Consider the following 23,617-nt stretch of genomic DNA (forward strand, 5'->3'; position numbering starts at 1 on the left):
TTAGCTTTAGGTTTCGAACGTCCACATTTAATCAACTTAATTAGCGGGAATATTCGCTTTCGGATCCTCTCCCGGCACTTTTCCTTTAAAAAGCAGAGATCACTTTTCACTTCGGTCAGCATTCACGAAACTTTTTAGTGGTTAATTACGAGCTCTTTCGTCGGAATAAGAGCAACGAGGCAAGAGAACCGGAGTGAGGTTTTTAGTTTTTAGTTTTGTTTTTGATAGCAGTCGATGGATCCTCGATAAACAGCATAAACAGTAGCCTCCCGCTGAGCGGAAGCTTTTGATGCAGTCGTTTTTCACTTACACTTACGGCATCATCCAATATTAAGACCATTTCGACATCGAAAAATTGCACTCGCGATTCTTTTCGAAGCTAAATCTCCGTGAAAATTATTCGCTTCTGATTTGGGGAAAAGATTCTGAAGAGCTTGCAAGATGACGATAACTCCGAACTCCGTGAATTAGATTTTACACCCAGAGGCAATTGAGATCACGAATTATTAACGCATATTTTTTCAAATATATGTGCTTTAATTTTGATATAATATATAGATCTCTATATGCAAAATTTTTCTTTAAATTCAATTTTTTCAAAATTCAGAAATAATACTCAAACTAAATATACAATGAAATATGCAAAAATATTCGAAGTAAATAGCTATAAAATATGCGATAAAAAGCTTCATATAATTTGCTTTTTGTCCTATCATTTCGCAACTCGCGTGTCATATTAACTTCTCGGTACAAGATAAAAAGAAATTGGTTGTACAGTATTCCATTGAACGCATAACGTTTAAATAGCTTTTGAACTGTGTAAAACGCGTTTGTCTATTTGTAATGGTACGTGTTAATGCGTTTACGTGTCATTTGATATTTGCAGAGAACGTCAAATGTGATGAGCCATCGATTTTACCGTATATCGGATGTGTTACTGAAATACTTTGACTCTTTGAAGCGTTTGCAAAATGATCGCGCTTTATAAATATTGATTTATTGCGATTTCTATTTTATTTTACATTTCTATTTTATTCATACGCGTGTATCGCGCTCGCAGATTATACTTTATAAAACGATGTAAAAGTTGATTGTGTACAATTCGCAGATGTGGAGATTTAATAGCGCATTGGATATTTAATGGACATCATATTGCGTATTGTGCTACGATCATTATTTTTACAATGAAGTTCTGAATTGTTTAACATTTTTATGATCTTGATATTATACTGGATGGCCTATTATCATTTGAATAGAGAGAGAGAGAGAGAGAGAGAGAGAGAGAGAGAGAGAGAGAGAGAGAAAGAGAGTGCTAAGAGATTGCAATGAGAAAATCTTTTTTTCTTTCTCTAATAAAATTGTGTGTTATTTATTTCTTTTTTTAATATCAGTTATTGTAAATTATGTTCAAATTATGCTTTTTTGTATCTCTTAAGAGTATACCTTAAATTACTAATAATTATAATAACATATATTATAATTATATTACCACGTTATAATATATTGCTGTATATCGTTTTTGATAGATAAAATGAAAATTGGCTATCGCATCTCAGGATTAATATCGACTCTCCGATACGCATCCGTGTTCGGTTACCTCGAATGTGACGCGCTTGGATCCGTAATACATTCGTGTTGCCATTTGAGGTGTACCAGAGGCATGGCTTGAAATTGACCGTGGGGTTTATGCGCGTAATGAAATTCTGATGGGACTCTACGGGCGCGCACGACGCGGCCAATCGACATTTTGCGGTCTGCACGACCGCTTGGCCGGAAATTCGCTCTTCGTCATCTTCGAGGGAACGTGTCCAAGTGCTGTGTGCCCAGTACGCGTTCGACAGCGGTTTTTATTGAACTCCTTCTTGTCACTTACTTAGAGTTGTGTAGATCGGTTATAGAAAAAAAATTGTTAACATGCGGATATGAACTCAGCGCTCGGCGAAAATGACAGTTTGAAATTTCTCGAATTGTAGACAATGTGATATTTTTTGTACCTTCATTTTTTTGCATGGAAAAAGAATTATATAATATTCGAACACACATATGTTGCGAGTATGACGATGAAATGTTAGAAATTATATCGCATGGCACGTACATTTAATTATTCATGAACTTATCCTCCACGCGAAATTGATTATCATGGTAATCCTACATAATCCCGCTCGAGAGAGCGACCGGTGTAATTAAGCACATCAAACTACCTGCCATAAATCATAAGTTAAGTATCGCGGCGATGTTTTTTTTTTTTTAGCTAATACTTTGCATTCGCGTAACCATATAATTTCTGAATTATAGCGACGTCGTCTTATCGTTCTCTATAAAGGCACAGGCTGATGTTTAATCAATATCGATTAGGTGATTCATCAAACGAGGGAAAGTCAAGATTTTGATGGATGTGCATGTCGCGGTATTTTTGCCAAGAAAGTTTCCCTCCAAGTTGTAAAGAACTTGCCCGATCTCTCGGGTTTGTTGATGTAAATGTGTTTTCTTTGCGCCGGTAAACTTAAATGATCTGATCGCGACCAATCGCTTAGATAATCAAATTTTTTCAATATTTTAGATATAAAGTAAACATTAGTGATCTCTTCTTTTTTTGTCAAGTCGTGATTTATATTATTATTACTATATTGCACAAATTATATTTATTATGTTATTTATTACATTGGAGCTCTATATATTATATAATTATAATTAGAAAACATATAATATTAATATTATTATTAATAATAATACTAAATTTAATGATAATTTCATATACTATCTATAATGCATAACATTTTATGATTAATTATTTTATTTTTATTTAAGGCAATATAGTATGCAAATTACGTTGAAATATTCACAAATATTAGAAGGATTAAATTTTACTTTTTGTAAGATACACAAGAAAGTATAATTTGTGACATAAAATGTGTTTCATATACATATAAGAAACTAAATTACGTTAACTTATCTTCACCGTCGTTTACTTGATAAAGTAAACAATGTTTCAGACATAATATGACAAAAGTTTTGATCTTGATTGATGCAAACTGTATTTAATTTCGCGATAACGAGCGACGATAAGATCGTGCATTTTGATATGAAAATCCCAAAGCTTACAGATATCTAGATAGATAGAACATGAATTTATTCATAGACAGTACCGAGTTATATGCTGAAAATAATATAATCGCACAGATCGGACTTTGTTGACAACCTTTGTTAGTCGACACTGCGCCATGTACGGAATGCTATAAAGGTGGATCGTCACAGAAAATGCCCGCAGTCAATATTCGCATCGCGTCGTGAAATATCAATCAGCACGTATTGATTGTTCGAAGCGTATGACAATCGATAGACGACGAGCCGCTTCCTCGCCAATTGTTCGCTTCGCGAAGGGCACGAAATTAGTTTCGTCGAGCGCGAAACCGCCCTCTTTTTTTTTTTTTTTTAATCTCTCCGCCGAATCTGTTTCAAAAATATTTTATCGTTTGGTCGCCCGCGCTTTCAAAACTCGATTTAGCACAGTAAAAACCCTCTCTCGTCCTTTGTATTTTAATCGAGTGACATCCACATTGCCGGCGCGACGAATTTTGCGTTCGCCCACGCGCGAAATTCGTCGTCTCTTCAACACTATCATTCTTTCGCCTACCGAATCCCGGGGGCTATTTCCGGTGCTAGTGCGATTTCCGCCAGATTTTCGCGACCTTGAACGATCCTCTATACAATCGCGGATGGACAATCGTGAATGGAAATAATATTGAAATTATATCCAATCCGCCGTCGTAGGATGACGATGTCAAGTTTCTTCTCCAAGAGTACCTTTCGCGACATCCGATCGCGGGACACGAAAGAGTTATACATATATTTTATTCGGATGTGTATTTTCTCCTGTTATATTCGCGCTCTACGGTGTCGAGCGACGTTGCAAATTTAATGACGTTTCTCTTCGCTCAGCTTTTGGCTTTGGAGCTTTCACGTGCGTCATGTCGCTTACATAATTTAATACGCTCCGTTTTATTCAATTATGTTTTGCAGATAAGCGTAGCTTAATTTGATTCGCATTTGTGTGTAAAATCACATTTAGACATATACATATATATATGTATTACTTATTAACCGTAATATATTTATCCAACAATTTGCTTATTGAATATTTATATACAATGAAACGTGAAAGGAATTAATTTGCCATATACATATATATGAATAAACATTTTTTTTATCTCAACAATAGAGATTCATACTTGTAAATATTTTTTTATTTCTTCAAAAAATATACATTTTCTAAAAAAATGGAAAATATTTACATGTATGAATCTCTATTATCAAGATAAAAAAATGTTAACATAGAATTTTATAACAGTCCGTAATCAAGCTGACAGTGCATTAATCCTTAGTAAGTTATTATCGTACGGGGCAGTAACCTCGCACGAGGTATCGATTTTTTCGACGATAGCATATGTGAGTATAATCCATCGCAAATATATGTAAATTATAGCAAACAACGAATTATTCGATATAAGTATAGAATAAAAATCCATTTTTCTGTCATCCTGTCATAAATTCTGATACATATATGATACGTGTCGAATCGATTTGATTCAAGATCTCTTTTTTTTAGATAACCTTTTTCTCTTACATTAAAAAAATTTTTTTTTTCTTAAGTATTTAACACCAAGTCTATTTCTTGAAGAGAAATAAAACCGATATTGTTTTAACATATATCTGTGTACAATGTTTATTACGCGAATACTTAAGAATTAACGGATACGTTTATATTCTGTGGCGGCAATAGAATTGGTAATAGAGTTTAAATGCGCGCCGAGCTTGCGGCATATCAATCAGTCTGTTACATGCATCGATTACCGCTTGTACTTCATTTTCTTGTAGAGTGTGAGATGCTGCGTTATCAGCGGCCGCTAGGCAGTACACGTCGATGATGGAACAATCGACAGGCAAAATCTCATTAGAGGATCGTGTCGCGCACGCTAATTAATTACGTCGCCAGCGCTGGTGGCCCTCCAATCTCGTTTCTTGACAATTCCGCTAATTAAGTTCGTGCTCCACATTTGGAAGTTGCCATCCGGGGAACTTGAATCCGTCGGCACTCCGGTGAGCTAAATTATATGCACGTATGCATAGACTCCCGAAATGGAATATGCGTGTGTATGTGTTCAAATAGAAATAGAATATGGCAACCAATTTTCGAAATTAACTCTAACAATACAAAAAAGCAGAAAGAAGCATATACTCTTGTATTCTTTACATGTCTAATATCAACCCTTTGCGGTTGTAAGCCGCGATGATATATATCGAGATATTCAAAGGATGTTACCGCAAAAGAGAGAGAAAGATTAATATTTCATTAAAAATTATGTTAAAAATAAAAATATAAAAAATAAAGTTTGACTTGTTAGTCATGTATTTAAAATTTCAAAAATACTAAGATATATGATCTTTGTGTATGTGAACTTATCTTCTTTTCAATGAAGAGAAATATATTTAAAATGCAGATTATTGTGGAAATAATTATTTAAATAGTTTTAAGAGAAAGAAAGAAATTCTATTTACACATAATTACAAATTAGTTTAAAATTTAAAACTTTCGTGAAAATAGTAGATACAAAAATATATCGATCATATTTATTTAAAACACTATAATTGACTATGATTAATGATTGAATATTAATAATTCAAAAACAAATTATTACAGAAATTCTGATTTAAAATAATATCTAAAGTTTTCGAAATTTTTGCATTGACTATTTTAAACATGCTCTTTTTCTTGGATTGTTGTTAAAATATTATTTCACATATCATGTAGTAGAAGGAAAGTATTCAGAAAAATACAAAACTATTATACGTATCCATTTTAAAAGCAACCATTTATTTTTACTGCTGATTTACGAAAACAAACATGATTTAATAAAGATATGAAGCAAAATGAGTCGAAAGAGACGTAAATAAGAGAGAAATGGATATAAATTCATAAAAACATGTAGCATTACAATATTTTAATATTATTTTGCGCGTAATAATAAATGAAAATATAATTTCAATTTGATTATTTGAAATCTTTAACGAGAGATGCACATGTTTGAGATCTGTTGCGTAAAATCAATTGAATATTTCAAAAAGAGTTTCAATAAAAAACATACATAAATAATTATCTTACAATCATTTATATTTAAGAGGAGAAATAAAACATATATAAAAATTCTTATTTTTTATTTCAAATACAAAAACTACTTTACTTATCTCTACTTTCGATATATTGGCAGTTATAGAAAATATCTTGTTATTATTAGAATTATTATTTATGTATAATGTTCATGCAATTTTAAAAAAATCATAAATCTCTAACGATATCGCATTCAACTTGTCAATGATAAAAAAAAAAAAAAAACAAAAGCACTATAGCTAGTCAATGTATACCCAGCCGTTATTTTAAAATTCTACAACATATTTTTTAGGATGCGCACACTTTTACGATGATGCGAATCGACGATCGTGTTCGTTATTTAATTACACCTCTCGTGTGTCGTTAGGCGCTTTTATCGGCGATGACAAACGACCGATCAGCAATATCCATTCATGAGAGCGGCCTCGCGAAAGCAACGTTATCAGTCGTAATTTCTGTCTCTTGTGCAATGCATTCGTAGTAGACGATTACGTAAGTCACAGCATGCCTGAATGAACACAGTTTCAGTGCTCCGGAAAATGATTCTTACGTTAAATCGCAGGATCGAACATTCCGTAGAGGGGTCTTTCAATATAGAAAGAAAGGAAATGGAGTAGAATAGGATTAGATTTATATTTCATGCTCTGCAATATTGTGAAAACTCTTGCGGAAGGTTGCACATACGCTGTACACATTATAGATTATATTTGCGATGAGAAAAATATTTAAAAGATAATATAAATTAGTCCGATACTCTTTGAAACCCAATCAAGACTAATATAATCGGATAGAATAAAGCTGAATAATTGATGAATAAAAGAAACTAAAGAGAATTTTATTGCCGAAAAGAGAAATTGAAACTTGGAAGTAAAACGGGGCAAATATTCTTATTTTCCAACTCTACTATAATTATATTATTTTTTTAATTATATTAATTAAGTTATTAGAATTATGATCCTTCATTGGAATATATTTATAAAACACATACACACACAATTACAGATTAGTTTAAATTTATTGTTAGATTGACTTGCTTAGCAGGTTATTGTGCATGGTAAAAGAAAAGGAGAAAGATTAGTAATCAATAATATCGTAAAACTCGAGTTAACAAACCATTTAACATAAATTAACAGGAATTGAATTATAATTATATATAACTTATATACGGTTACTAATAATAATTTCTGATGCGACGATACTCTATCCATAAATCATCTTTATACACGCTCGAATATTTCTTTCGCTCTCTCTGGAACTAAGATATAAATTGCAAATTTAGAATCGATATAAAATCAATATAAGAATCGACACAAAGAGTCGATTATCTTTTTTTCAAAATCTATCATTTAAGAAGTATCGACACACATTTTATATTTTTTAACAAAATAAAACCGCTAACGATAAAAGAGAAAATTTACTGAATTGCGAATTTGCAAGAATCGCGCCTTGCAAAAGTTAAATAAGTAAAATAAAAATCTAAAATTTCTTTCGAATATATTTCTTTGATAACGCTCTGTTAACGGTATAAATTTATTTCTTAGTGAGAGTGAGAGAGAGAGTAAAATTATTTCGTGATATCAACAAACATTATTTATGCGCGAAGTATTTACTTTCGCTAGTAGCGCGTTATTGTTATGTACACATCATTGTTGTGCGTGTGTCTTGGCTCGTGGCCTTGTACGTCATAGCATCATTCGTGCCGCGAGCCTCGAGTGAGTCGGCAGCAGCGCGAGACGCTCCTTCCTATCGTCTCTCGAAACGCGATTATCTCGTATATTAGAGACTTTGCAATTATCTAACCGCGCGATTAATTAGTTTGTGATTATGCCGATGCCATTTTTGAAGTCATTCACAAAATGTCGGGTATAAAACAGGTTAACTCAAGTATTATTGCGACGTGCGCATATTCGTTAACAATGAAGATAGCGTTGTATAAATTCGATCGCGCGAATTTTCCGACGTTAAGTTGATCGTAGTTTTCGCGTTCTTTATAAAATAAACTAAATAAAGTGTGTGTCGTACGCGATTTACGTCGCGAGTAAGGTTAAGTGCCGTGCGATCGTCATTAGTAATTAGTGCGCGTATCGTTAACCGAGTATCGTTGCATGAGAAGTGTTTTCGCGAGTGCCATGAAGAGGAGCAACCAAAAAGATAAACGAAAGAGAGGAGGAGGATGTCCGGGAAGACATCGGATATCGGCGAAACTCCGAGGTCAGCAATTTAGAATTTTCTTCATTCATTATTTATTTGTTAAATTAATTGCTCGTCTATCTTCGTATTAGTAACCTAACCTAACCTAATCTATTTTATATCATTGTATAAAACGTTGCATATATTTTTAATCTCGTATTTTGAAATATTTAAAATATTTTATACAAATTTATGTATAAAATAAATGTTTTCGGATATTTTATAATTTTTTAAAAGTTTGTTAAAGGGGATGTATTGAAACTTTGTGTTATAATGCTATAATAATTTTCTGAAATATTAATTACTTTGGACATTGATTTATACATTTTGGATATATTTCATTGTAACCGGAAAGAAATACTATGTTTTCTCTCTTTCTCTTTATTATCATCCTTCATTGATAGCGTACGATCCGTGGGATGCTGTCGAGCATTGACGTATCCGATAGCGGAGCGCGGGGAGAAAGATTCAGTAACGCGAGACAGGATCGAATTCATTCTGTAAACAAGGAACAAATGACACATTGGAATAGGTGTAATGATAGGTGTTCTGATAAGCAATATGCGATAATGAGTCATGTTGATCGGTCACGTTAAGTCTTTCGGTTCTTTCGTTCACGTTTCTATCTGCCATCGCGTGTATTTAGTTTCTGAATTATCTCGCCGTTTAATATAAAGCGTATAAATTATTACTTCAAATTAGTTTTTTTTCTTCCTCTCTCTCAATTTCTCTCTTCCTTTAATTACTCAGTTATCCCTCCCCTCTCTCTTCTGAATATTTTACACTCAGAGTCGTATACAAGATCCACTTATCAAGCGTTGTATCAAATGTATCCGCGAATAACTCGTCTCACAACTCGATTTCGTTGCTCATACGATTCCCCTCGTGTGCATCTAATAAATCTCTTCCCCGCCCCCCACTCTCTTTCATCGCGGAAGGAGCGAACCGTGGCGGCGCGGAGAAAGAAGCGGGAGCGCGAGAGAGTCGGTCGAATGATAAGGAAGTAACAAATTGTCTAGCTAGACGAGCCCCCGACGTGCTTGGCACGAAACTCGCGCGCGGCGAGGTCGAAAGGAGAGACGGTCGATCGTGACCTGCCAAGCGTAATGCGAAGCAGGCAGGACCCCCTCCCCCTCGATGACCGGCGAATTTATCGACGGACTCTCCCGGGAACGGCACCCCCGCTCCGCGCACACATGTGGAATTTACCTGAATATTTGAGAATCCGTCTGATAAGTGAGAATTTATCGTCCACTTTTCGTCATCTGTGCGCTATATTAAAGAATTACAGCTATCTAAGCGCTAATTTAATCATAATTAGGAAGATAAAAATTTAAAGATAACATTATATCTTTTTTCTTCTTGATAAAACGGCGAAAATCTTATCGTTTTAGTCAGATTGGAAGATCCAATTTTTGGTTTTTATTTTTATATAGCAAGATGTTATAAATTGAAGAAATATTTTCAAATTTTAAAAATGTGAAATACTTTTAAACAAAAGTCTATTTGACATATTTGTCATATTTGTTATTTGTCATATTTCGAGAATATTTACAAAAGACGTATCAAATTTCTCGCTTTGGCTTTTTTAATCAATTTATTCGGCTTTTTATTGTATATATTATTTATTCCCCTCTTTTTATTTACATTGTATATATTAACGAATCTTAGCTTCTCGAGAGACATGCAATAATTGACGTGGCCATATAAAACGTCTTTCCCGTCAAGTCTGAAAACGAATGATGTAAACAAAATACGCGCATTACATCGTGTATGCTCCGGGCAATACGAGAACGATATAGTGTTCCGTTTTCTCGCGATTTTTTTTATAGTTTACGACGAACGCGCGCATACTTATCCCGGGCATTAGCAGTTGGCAAAATGCTGCGGCTATAAATTTCAGGCCGACGGTATGTTAATTCCTGGACGTTCCACATACTCGGCAACATTGTTCGCCATTATGTAGATTACGGGACAATCCGTCGTAGAGCTGACACGATCGCCCGCGCGTTATTACGCGATGGAATTGTAGAATTATATGGACAAAAATACGAGCGGATAAAGCGAGATGCACATGGACAAAATAAAAAAAGAAAGAAAAAAAATTAGAACGTTAAAGAAATTAAATTCATTGGAAACTCCATATTTTGCAAATTAGATTGCTTTCGAGAAGTTATATGGTTAACGTGTGTAGTATACATATAAAGACATGTAAGAAATTTATCTTTGGAATTCATTAATGCTTGTCAAAAGCTATTACTAGTAGCAACTATTCCATCAGTATAAGCTCGATAGCGAACTCGTAACAAGCTATTGCATATTAGAAATATTAGTTTTATAAATTTATACGAAAAAAAAATTTTATTTTATGACATTATTTTCTCTCTTTTTCTAACGTATCTTAATTTTATGATAGCATTTTATAATTCCATACTTCTAGATCGAATCGCGTTGAAGCATAAATAAATCCAGTTATATGGAATAAAATTGTATTTAATAGAAAAATTATTTTAAAAGAATAAGGAAAAGTCGGGCGGAAAAGAGAGAAAGGTAGAAAATAAAACGTAATTTATAACTTATATATTTTACTTTCCAACAAGATGTTGCAATAAGACTTTGCGCGCATAAAAAAATTAAATATGAAAATGTATTGAGCAAAGAAATATGACAGAAAAGATAAAAAAACAGGGAAAGGGGAGGGAAGATGGAAAGTGTACTCTCTGTGACGGAGGCATTTCTATAATAATTCCGTCCTGAAAGGCTTCGAAAGATGAAGTTGATGTCGGGAGAAAAGAGGAATCCAATCGAATATTCGAGAAGAAAGTTCTTCCACAGGATTGTTGATTCATTCGATGCAATGGAAATACGTTGTTTTCATGCTTTATCGGTGGCATACTATCGACAAATTTTTCAGATTCCTCAGATCTATTGCAAATATCAACATTCGGTCTAATATCGCGTTATTAAGATTACAAGGACATTATAATATTATTGCGTATGCACGTGTAAGCGTCTCATTCGTAAAAATTCTTTTCATCTATTTCTATGATTTTCCATTACGTACGATTAAATTTAAAACAATCAGATAATTATTTCTGGCAGAACAGAGTTTCCGACAAATTTTATATAAAAAATAAAAATAAATAGAAAAAAGTCATTACTCTCTACTTCGCATAAAAGAATTAGTATGAATAGATCAGAACACTTGTGTGTGTGTGTGTGTGTGTGTGTGTGTGATCGTCACGTGAAATGAATGGATTATGATTCCGCGAATACGATGAAGGTAAAAATCAGAGGTGAATAGAGTACATATATTTGAGATAGAAAGCAAAAATATTTATGTGTGTAGATTATATTCTTTTTATCCGATTATTAAATGTGAAATAATAATGCATATATATGTTAATTAAAACTTTTAAAATATTTAAATATTTTACGAAGATAAATAAATTAAAAATTAAATATGCATTTTTCCGATGAGTGTTTCGAAGATAAATGGTTCACAGGATGGGATAGAAATTGCTGTTTATATTGCGCAAGTATCAGGTCTACTGGAAAGTTCTGTCCGTTTTTGGAATAAAACAAAATACAAATTTTTATTACCGTCAATAAACTTTATTAAATAATGTAATTGCCATTATTCGGAGAAGTATTGTCAGCAACTGGATAATTTAAATACAGCAGTCCAAGAAAAGAGGCCGGCGATGTTCAATAGGAAGAACATCATACTGCATCATGATAATGCCAGGCCACATGCTGCTTTGGGGACTCGTCAAAAAATTGCAGAACTAGGCTGGGAAATTCTGTCGCATCCACCATATTCCCCGGACTTAGCACCCTCCGACTATCACTTGTTTTTGTCCTTACAAAATTTTTTGAGGGGCAAAAAATTCAAAAATGAAGAAGACATCAAACAAGCACTGGTTCAATTTTTCGCATCAAAAGATAAAACATTATTCGAAAATGGGATATACAAATTGCCCTCACGCTGGCAAGAAATCATTAATAATAATGGCAATTACATTATTTAATAAAGTTTATTGACGGTAATGAAAATTTGTATTTTGTTTTATTCCAAAAACGGACAGAACTTTCCGGTAGACCTAATATATTTCTTCATCATGCGGGAATATGTGTATATGTGTGTGCCGTTGATTTACACGGAGTATGAGCGATCGATTTTTCGTAAAAACGCAAGATATATTTAACGGGACGGAACAAAAATGGGCAAATAATTGCGGCCTCGGTGAGTCTAACGTATCAGAGCGCGGATATACTTGCGCGCGGCGCATTGCCACTTTGTGCAATTTAAATGATAATCATGGCACTCTGCGCGTCATGGGGCGAATAGTATTCGAATAATACGTTGTCACGCGAGCTGCGACGTTGATATGACGCATTTTTTTTTTTTTTTTTTTTTTTTTTTTTTTTTTTTCCCAAGGTGTCGAATTCTATCAATCTATTGAAATTTTATCCTATCAATCTGTGAAATTTATCCACCAATGTATTAGAATTTAGCGAAAGATTGGAATTTTGTTGACGCAAAAATATTATTTTTCTTAGCGTGTGTATTTTTCTTCCTCCTCGAAATTTAAACGGTTATTAAATACACATAGCAGTCATTAACCTAGGTCGTTGACCGGATCAACGGATGGATAACAGTTTTACAGGCAGAATTAAATTAAATTAAATTAATTAAGTGAATGCATTTTTATCAAATTCAAGAGACTTTCAAGATAGCGATCTTCTTGCCTTGAATAATATCGCGCGGCTTGGTTGCTGTACGATTTTCCCAAAACAAAGGCTACTTGTAATCGCTACTTGTCGAGTGCGTTCTCGCAGCCGCGTCCTGATAACAATAATGACATGATAATTATACCGCGAGCCAGACAAGCGCGTCTGTTTCGGCGTCAGATTCGACTTAATGAGAACGAAATTAAAAGACGATTCACGTGTAATCAAAGTGAGACGAGAGAAATTTTTCATATCTATTGCCAAGGTATGCGTTTTATAATTAGCCGCTAGCTAGACCGCAAGATACCCGTTTCGTCTTCCGAGAATGTCAGTGCGCACGGCGAAATTAATTTTCTCACATGCTGCAAGGATATAAATAGCGATCGTACTGTGAATTAATTCAGCCGTCACTTTTTGCTAATTAACCATCGTGTTTATTGACAAGCCGTTTTTTACCTTGATCCAAATAATTATATCGTTTTAATGTCGGCGTTGGTTGTTTCTCTCACTTTCTCTCTTTTTCAAAATATTAATCGTTCATTTAATTTACAAATATTTGTTTCCGTTAATATTTTTATGAAACATCAGTTTTGCTAATTTTTGGAGATGTAAAATAACATCTTGCAAAAGAAAGTAAAATGTAAAACTTTTTTTCCCGATGTATTACGCGATAACCTCTATTAAAGAATCATACACGTTTGAATTCTTTTAATAAATATTTAATTTTCATATTTAAAAAGATATCTAATATTTAATTTTAATAAATATTTTAATATTTATCAAAAAGAGAGAGAGAGAGAGAGCGATACGTCGGTAATGCATTGCCACGAAGCCGTTACAATGCGCCCGGTTTTATGTAGCCCCTCCCTTCCTACTTTGCCTCCCCGAGTAATTACCGCGGGGTGCACGCTACGCTCAATAATGAGCGACTTCGTGGCATAATCATTTTGTTTATCCCGAGCGAAAGTGTCGGCTAATAAGTTAATATTAGAGAAACGAGTAAAATGATACTCTCTAGATTTTCTATCTTTTTTTTCTGCTTTTTTTCAAATTCAGACAAGTGCAAGTGCACAACTTCTCCTTCGTTCTACGACGTTCATGATAAGATTATTGCGCGGCAATGTGCGATTCAAAGAGAAATTCGCTGGGAAATCTCCGGATGTATAGTAGGGTATATAACTCGATAGAAGCTATTATTTAATTAGCGCGTTAAATCCAATTCAAGAGATAATCGCGAATCATTCGATCGACGTTTTATCTGTGTAAATTTATTTTACAATCTTCAATTTTGCGAGAAAAGTATTTCTTTTTTATGATCTTAATGCAACTTTAGAATTACCAGTGCTGCTCTAGTAATTTCATCACTTGTAGTACTGTTACATATTTCTGCTTTGAAGATACAATTTTTAATACAATTCGTATCACTCTCTTTAAAGCAAATATATGTCCTTGTTGCGAGCAACAAAGATTTCTATTAAGACATATTCCTACTTCCCCTTTCATCGAGATGTGGATTCTCTTTTGTTCATCTCTCTCTTTCTCTTTCGCGTAAAGTACTCTGGGCTAGGTAAAATGTATATACGCGCCCTATCGCGAACATAATAACGACGCGTACTTTACGATTATATGTGTGTGTATGTATATGTATGTGCGTGCATCGCAAGTATTGCTTGCGTACACCGGGCACCCACCCGTTGAGGTTCCAACCCGGGATTCCATTTAAGTGTTCCGCAAATACTGTTACCGCGGAGAGATACATCGAGAGAGGGAACAATCCACTCGCTCTCTCCCACTCGTTCGATAATGTATTTTGCGAGGTATACTATACGGCCGCGATGGCGCCGCATTCTATCGGTTTTATATCGCTGCGCCTAACGACCTTCGGCGAAGAGAGCCGAATGAAGAATATTCACTTAACGGACACGAGAGAGCAAATTGCCCGCGCGCACGATGACTCTCTCTCTCTTTCCTTTTCCAAGATAAACTAATTATCCTCATTTGTTCTCTATTTTATTTCTCATATATTTTTCTTTTTTCGATATCCGAAAGTCGCGCAACGATTTGAGAGAAACTCGTTCGATAGATCGGCAATCGATATCGGCGATCGCCGATGAATTGATTTTCCGGGGTACATCCGATCTTTGTATAAAAATCATATGAAATGCAAAGAATATAATCCGATAGGTTCGTAAAGTTGGGCAGAAAATAGAGTATTTGAATGAAAAAGAAAAATATTTATGTAAGAAATATAATTATATATTTCTCACTCTTTTTATAAAATATTTGAATATTATTTTCTCACAAATTTTTATATATTCTATTTACTTGTTTTGTAATTTATATCTTTCTTAGATTTGTATTTTTACTCATATTTTATTATATTGATTCTTTTCAGAAATTAATGAGATAAATGAAGGTTATATTTTTGAAGTAAATGTATCTGTTTCGTTATTTTTCTAATTATTTTTCTTGTTATATTATATTATTTTAGTTAATAAATTTGCTTATTAAGTAAATGTTCTAATAAATATTTTCATAAAAAAAAAAAATTATTTCAATTGTTTTGTTTAAACTATATTATATTTAAATTATTATTCTCGATAATCTGCATTTGAAATCTATCGATCGCTATAGAATCGGTCGGTTTTCATCCATAAAACACAACGGATGGCTGCATAATTAAATTAGACCAGATTATTTCGGAGCCATGGTTTCGATGGTTTATCGTTACAACATATGTACTTATCGTAAACGAATATTATAGATACGTGTTTGTATTGCACGTATACAAGTTAAATAGTTAAATTACTTGCAGTAGATCGCATCTCATGAATTGCTTGCTCAATATTAGTATGGTTTTAACTCGATATTAATATTGTTAAGTTTAGTTAAAAAACAAGGTTAACAGGATAATACAACTTATTTACATACTTGAAGCTGCTACTACATTTCAATTACAATTTTAAGTAATTCAGAGCACGTAAAGTGCAAAGTCCATTAATACTCGACGCAGGGCCCTAATCCCGGGTATATCGCCGAGGAATTCATCAATTAAAGTATTCCATGATCGCGAAAGAGAGAGACAGAGAAAGAGGGAGAAGAAGAAAGAGACCTGTTCGTCTTATAAATAACGGGGACGCGCATAATCGTGTCGCGGCGATAAAACCGCCACTAATTGCTTTACTATTACACCGCGAGCGTGTTATTACACGGGTATATAATCGATCATGAATTTTCTATCCTATATTGTGACACACTTGCACGCACGCATACATACGTATCTCTCTCGCGTCTTACGAACAACATCGGTGCCGCGATTCTCGCACGCTCACGAAAGAAACAAATTGGTAGTCGATCCGTTCGTGATGTTGCTCGTCCGCCAATTAAATTCTGCTAATTCCTCGGATGGCTCCGGCTGGACGGACGCACCGGGCAACGGGTATAATTTCGTCAACTCTGAATCTTTCACCGAGATCACCCGACGCGCGTCCGCGACGCCCCATTAATTGCGTCAGCCGATAATTATTCCGTATATCAGTCAGTTGCCTCGGCGCTAAGTCGATAAATCGATCGACAACTCGAACGAAAGGACTCGACCAACAGGTTGTTCCCTGGCATCTGGCGCCAACCCCTTCGTTACCGAGTTTTTGTCGGCGAATCGGAATGTACAGTTATACGGGAAATAATCAGCTCTACGATCCCGTTTTCCATCACACTTTTTTCGGTGCATATTCTACAACGCAGCCAATATACAACAACGACTATATATGTTAACAAAATCTCGACTTATTTTTAATGCGATCTCGATGCATATAACATATTAGACGTCTCGATAATTGGATTGGATTAAATTGTTTGATGAAAAGGATATCATATTTGTAGCGCTTGGACTACTGATCGTTATTGTATCTCAAAGGGAACTTTGTCAGAGGGGGGAGAATCAATTATGAATCCCATTTCTAATCACAGATGTTTTGCGTCGGTACGCAAAGCGTGTTGCACAGAACGGTAATCAATTGTAAAGATATATTGTTGAACATAAATTTGGAATTGATTCTTTGTAAGCGATTAATGTAGTCATCAAATTTTGCCAATTTTAAAGTTTCGAAAATCTCTGTTTCGATAATACACTTCAAATTAATATTCTTTGCGTGAAAGATGCGCTTTAACAAATCTTTCACACAATATATTTGAATAATTAATATTTTGATAAATTTAAATTAAATTGATAAACGGTTATGATCCTCATAATTAGAGATATGCTAATCCTTTGTTCATCGAGTCTCACAAAGGAAATCAGATGCTGTGGTGCTCGAGGGGAGAGAAATCAACTCCGAAATTCTGTTACGAACAATATACAGAGCGCATTGTTACGACATACAAGACGGATCGATAGTAGGAACACGTATTTTCGAATAAATTTGAAGAGAGAGTAGAAACAGAAGGAAAGTTATATCAAATAATCTCTACGGATATACGCTATGATCATAACTTGCGATATTTGCGAAATATAAATCCGACGCTGCAAACTTTCATCGGTAAATATCGAATAAAACTTTTCTCAATGGAAAAAAATAATCCATTGGCCGTTATTTTATTGCAAGTTTGCTGTTGTTACCTTGGTGACCAAATAAAAAAAATTGACGAACAAGATTTTCTGAATCTTTCATATCATCGCATTTATCAAGAAATTGAAAAGATTTTGTTTATGTAAAAAGAAAAATCTCTGAGAGAGAGAGAGAGAGAGGGGAGGGGGTGATAAATTATATAATATCGTGTTTTGAGAGATTTTTTTATAGGATATCTAGAAAATCTGGAATTCTCGGGAATTTTTTATCTTAAAAACGAGGAATTTTCATGAATTTTTATTAGGATTCAAAAAATTAAAAAAAAAAATTCTTTTCAATATTTTTTAAAAATCTAACATTTGAAATTTAATTGGCTCTTCATTTTTCTTTATCGCATGGGTGGATATAATATTGGAAAGCGCATACAATAAAAAAATGTTTTAAAAAGTCGCGTCTAAAAATTCTTTAATTTTACTGGATTTTTGAATAAAGATATCTGAAAGATTAGAGAATTTTTTTACAAGATTTGAATAGACACTTTGTTTTTTACATCAACTTATGCGTATGTAATGCTCTCGTTCCGAAAATCCTTAATCCTAACACAAGAGAAGCGACACGCTTTTATTTTTTACGAAAATGAGGCGGCAGCATACGAGTTTAGCGAGCACGAGACTTTTATGTCAACAATACAAACGTATAACATGGGCTTTGTTGCACATATGCAAAAACGCGAGTCGCCAAGTGTTTTGTTCGCGCGCGCGACATCAATGCAAACGTACGCATGAATATTTATATCTATTATTGCTGCCTAAGGAAGTATCCGTGTTTATCGGCAAAAATATATACACACACAGTAGTTTGTGGAGCTTATATTTCGCGAATATCGCACAAGTCGCGACATCGCGGACTTTTATACATATGTGGAAAGAGATTCGTGATATGTGAAATGATTGTTAATCGCGAATCTGTTACAACTTTATCGAATTTAAAATACACTCGTTTTTCGTAGAGATAACTTTCCGGAAATAATGCATAAAAATCTCTTTCTCTAACGAGAATCGCAAAAACGTGATTATCATTTCTCTCTCCTGAAAGAGGAATTCGCCGCGTGCGTCACGCTCGACACTCACGCACAACACGCATCCGCATCGCGCGTCGTTCACAGCGGCGGCGAAAACACTCGGCGGACCCGACTCAGACTTGTAACGCAATTGTGCGACGTTTAATTCGATAAATTAACCTCTGGTCCCGCGGGTCGACATCGGGGTCTCTGTATAAGTTGGAGAGAGAAAGAGGAGAGTCGTTCTCTCAGGCTAAACCCGCGGCAGGAAATCTCTTCAATCTGCCCTGATGCGTCTCGTTAACGAGCGTTTGTTTTCTTCCGTCCAGCCCGGAGTCCCGGGTTCGTTTCTCTTTCTTCCTACTGTCCGCGATCGCTATCGTCTCGTCGATTTTTATTCGCGGATATATTTCCATAAATTTTCGCGTTTTTCCCTCGCCATCGAAGAACTTTGCGATAATTTCTCGATTACGCGAAGACAATATATTCGTACGTTTGCGAAACGAGTTTTTTGCCAAGCTTTTTTGCATTAAATTCTTTTTTCACTTTTTTAATTATTTTAATTTAATTTCATTTTTATTAATTCATACTATGCTTTGAGAAATTCTTTATCAGAGAGAAAATATATCGTGTATTTATTTAAATATTGTAATATTTATAAAATACATATTGCATTTTATTAGATATTTTATTAGATATAATAATTTTTATAAAACATTATAATATGAGAGTTAAAATTTACGGTGTGCTTAATTTTTATTCTCAATTGGGTTGCAATTGTTTGATATTATTAGTTTTATGGGAGAAAACAGGTTTAATAAACGAAATATACATTAAACGATCTTTTTTTGTATAACATTGGGAATATAACGATATAGTATTTACATTCTTATATATTGTCAGAGAAAAATGAATAACATTTGCATAATTGAACGCAAGTGAATTAATGAGCAGAAAATACCATGACAAATTTTAGATTTTTTTCCTTCTTTGTTAGCTCAAAAAAGAAATCGTCATTTAATAATTTTAGGTAACGCTCAAAACGATGTGTGCCTTTGAGCACTTTGGAAACTTAACAGCTGTATCTTTTGCATTTCTGAAAATAACGCACAACTATCTCTTTATTCCTTACCCGGAAAATCGTTTTACACACAATATAACATTAGTATTTCCACGTTTCCCTCTTTTCTCATATATGTTTCCATCATTCTTTGTGTAATTGCGCATCTTTTGTTTCTGTCAGGTCTCTCGCGTGCGATTCAGAAATTTCCGAGAAGCGGTAAGACTGACCGCCGCGAAAGGAAACACGACGCGGTAGTTCTCGGAATACGATTTCATTTCGCATAATATCGTTGTTTCATCAGCGGGTTGTTTCGTTCCGGTTTTCCCTCCTGTCGGAGCTTTACTATGCTAGTTGGAACTTTCGGAATTGAGAAGACTTTCATATTCCGGTCGGTTTCGAATCTTCAATTATCTCTTTATTCCTTACCCGGAAAATCATTTTTTACACACAATATAACATTAGTATTTCCACGTTTCCCTCTTTTCTCATATATGTTTCCATCATTCTTTGTGTAATTGCGCATCTTTTGTTTCTGTCAGGTCTCTCGCGTGCGATTCAGAAATTTCCGAGAAGCGGTAAGACTGACCGCTGCGAAAGGAAACACGACGCGGTAGTTCTCGGAATACGATTTCATTTCGCATAATATCGTTGTTTCATCAGCGGGTTGTTTCGTTCTGGTTTTCCCTCCTGTCGGAGCTTTACTATGCTAGTTGGAACTTTCGGAATTGAGAAGACTTTCATATTCCGGTCGGTTTCGAATCTTCAATCATCGATGCAGTGGCGTCCGTTGCCAGTGTCTAAAATTTCCGCTCATATCGAAAATAACGATTATATAAATAAAAGTTCAATCGTTGATACCTTCGCGAACAATCAATCAATTAATCAAATACATACATGTGATATAAATTTGCGTATTTTGGCATTTTTCAAATGGTACGAATACTTTTATGTAAATTTTATAATTATGAATTATATAAATTAATATATAAATATAAAGATAAAGTCTACGAAATTGGATTTAATCGATCAAGAATCAGCTAATAAGCGAATCGTCTAATCGTCGTTCTGTCAACGATACAGAACAATTATGGCTGTGTATATGTGCAAGCATGTATACAATAAGATATTAATGGTAATTTAATATGAAAGAAGCGAAGTGATTACGGAGTGGCACCGGAGGTAACGCAGTGGAACGGCTCTATGGATGAGCCGCCTGTTGCATCGCTTGCGAGTCAAAGCAAAGCGGTTCGATAATCCACGGGATTGTACGGTGTACCAGAACCCGCGCTTTGATCGCGAGATTCTTGTGCGAATTAATTTGCATTCAGATCTTTTTCCATCCAAAAATTTTGTTGAAATCGTCCCGTTTCCTTTTCTTTTTCATTTTTGTTAAATATTTCTTAGCAATTACCTTTATATCCTCGGCGAGTGAACTATTTATATTCTCTTTTAAATTATCTGACATTTATCCTTGCTTCTAATGTTCATAAATCCGTTTCTTGGTGGGCGTGATAAGTGAATGTACGACATTTGATTTATATTTAATGCTGACGTGGATAAACAGCACAAATTTATAAATAATCTACATGGGCACGTGTGTGCGCCGCATGTTCTTATGTTCGAAACTAACATTTTCGCCTCTGTTATGACTGTTTGCTTCGCTCTTATTCGTGTGATATATTGCGAGCGATTGATATTCTTTTTAATTTATCTGCATCCATTTATTCGTATCTATTAATTCGTATCTGCTTATCCATATCTATTGATCGCAGAAAGTGCATGATCTGTGAGACACCCTATGTAACGATTATCCATTCTCGGCGAGTAAAGCGATTTGTCTTAATCAGAGCTGATATCTCGGACTATCTCGACCGGTCGTAGCTGGCGCTTGTGCGAAAGGATTGGCGCGACGACAGAAGGAAACGCGAATAAACGAAAGTCACGTTTTATTGCGAAGGCGACGGTGAAAGGAAAGAGAATAATATTTATCGTAATCGCGCGCGTCGGTGGATAAAGTGAGTTTCGATCAGACATTCTTAATGATTTTTAATAGGAAATTTGGGGGTAAATCTATCTAAAAGCTATTTTAAAATCTAAGCTTATAACCACGAACTATAGAGATAATTGAATTATTGAGATTGAAGATTTTAAGATATCCTGTTAGATTACTGAGAAATCAACAGATCTATCGATACAATGATTTATTATTATGTAATGGAAAAAGGATGATTTTATCTAAACAAAGTAATCTAAAATGTAAAATAAAAATGTTCTCTATTTTTAAGAAGAAAAAAATAGAATGATAAATTTGAAAATTGGATAATTAGCACATTTTCTTTGTCTAAAGTTTTTATAATTTTTTAATTGTACCATATATAAATTTTTCTCTTTCTCTCTCTTTCGTTTAATTTAATCGGTTTAATTTTTTTTTTTGATTTGATAAACAATACATACTAAAAATACAATATTTTATTCAAGAAAATAAAGATATTTTTGTAATTTTTCTTTACAAAAAAACTTTTTTTTTCTCGTCAACTTTAATTATTTTTTATTATTTTTGTAAAGAGAGGAAAAAAGAGAAGTTTCTTGATATTTTTTGGACGATTTATATATATATATATATCGATAGATGATTAAAAATTATCTGAATTTAAAAGTGAAAAATATATTAGTTTCTCGATTTTTTTTTGAAACCAATTTTCTGGAAAAGGCGAAGCTTTGTATACAAATTTTATTTTACATTTTACTTAGTTTCGTTTTCTATGTATATATGTATATACTGCTATTCTCTTCCCGCGCGATTGCGCTATCAATAATGGATCATCCTGTTTCAAAAGGTATTCGTGCTTTTTTCTCGATATCAAACATTGATACTTTCCAAACTGGATAGCGAGCACTATGCATCATTGATGTATACCGATCCTCCCATATTCCCGCTAATTTAAAGGCCGCCGCCTTGAGATTACAGGAATTACAAGTCATGGTGCATTGTATCTCGATCGAAAGATCTTGCGTTACTTCTTTGCACGAAGCGCAAGAGTGCGCAACCGCGGCGCACTCGCGCGTGTAACATTATTATACAATGTGGCAAAAGTCATTACATCGAAAAATGACCGAGGGCGTCGATGCGTGAAGCCGACAGCGTACGCATGTTACAAGATAAGCGCGGATACGAACTGCGGTATATCGGGTGTACCCAATCCCGATGCCTGTCAATGACTAATACTCGAATAGCTGAGCAAAAACGTGGGCGAAAATAATTGAATTTGAAAATAGATATTTACATAAGCCATTTTTCTTACTGGATTGTAAATGATTAATGTGAAAAACAAGATAATTAATTTGTGTTAATTAAAATTCTATATATTCGTATTTTTTAATTTTATTTAAACGAAATTTAAATTTAAATTATTATTTTTACAATAGAGAATCGGCATTTAAAATTTGTTCATTGTTACAACTGATAATAATAATTAATTATTTTATTTTATATAATATTTTATTTTTTTGATATGTGTGAGGTTATTGTACATAATTTTATCATTCTCTGATTATTATTTAAAACATTAATTCTTTCTTATATGATTATTATCTTTCTTTCTTTCTCTCTCCTCATTTGCAAACCACGTAAGTTTTGAAATATGGCAAATGTTAGATACGTAAATAATTACAAATTGATGCGATAATTGTAAGCTATCTTAGCTTCAAATTTTAAAACATACAGCTCAAGTAAGGCGATTTGATTCTTAAATGACAGTTTTATAAAAAATGTAATAGAAAAGTATAAAATGTATTAGAAAAGTTCAACATTTAAAATGCCATATATATATGCGATA

General features: G+C 34.0%; 1 protein-coding gene and 1 long non-coding RNA gene across 2 annotated transcripts in view; both read left to right on the top strand.

Moving 5' to 3' along the window:
- Window positions 1-6,391, top strand: part of LOC115236697 — a 65,661-nt gene extending 59,270 nt beyond the window's left edge. Inside the window, exon 4 of the long non-coding RNA XR_003884230.1 lies at window positions 4,876-6,391. This is a non-coding gene — a long non-coding RNA (uncharacterized LOC115236697). The remainder of the gene's footprint in view (window positions 1-4,875) is intronic.
- A 1,332-nt stretch (window positions 6,392-7,723) lies between these two features.
- Window positions 7,724-23,617, top strand: part of LOC115236692 — an 81,506-nt gene continuing 65,612 nt past the window's right edge. The window contains 1 exon segment of the mRNA XM_029809298.1: window positions 7,724-8,377. The gene's annotated coding sequence lies outside the window, so the exon portion shown is untranslated.

Source organism: Formica exsecta, unplaced genomic scaffold, assembly GCF_003651465.1.
Source record: "Formica exsecta isolate Colony F162 unplaced genomic scaffold, ASM365146v1 scaffold26, whole genome shotgun sequence".
In the NCBI taxonomy this organism is placed as follows: Eukaryota; Metazoa; Arthropoda; class Insecta; order Hymenoptera; family Formicidae; genus Formica; species Formica exsecta.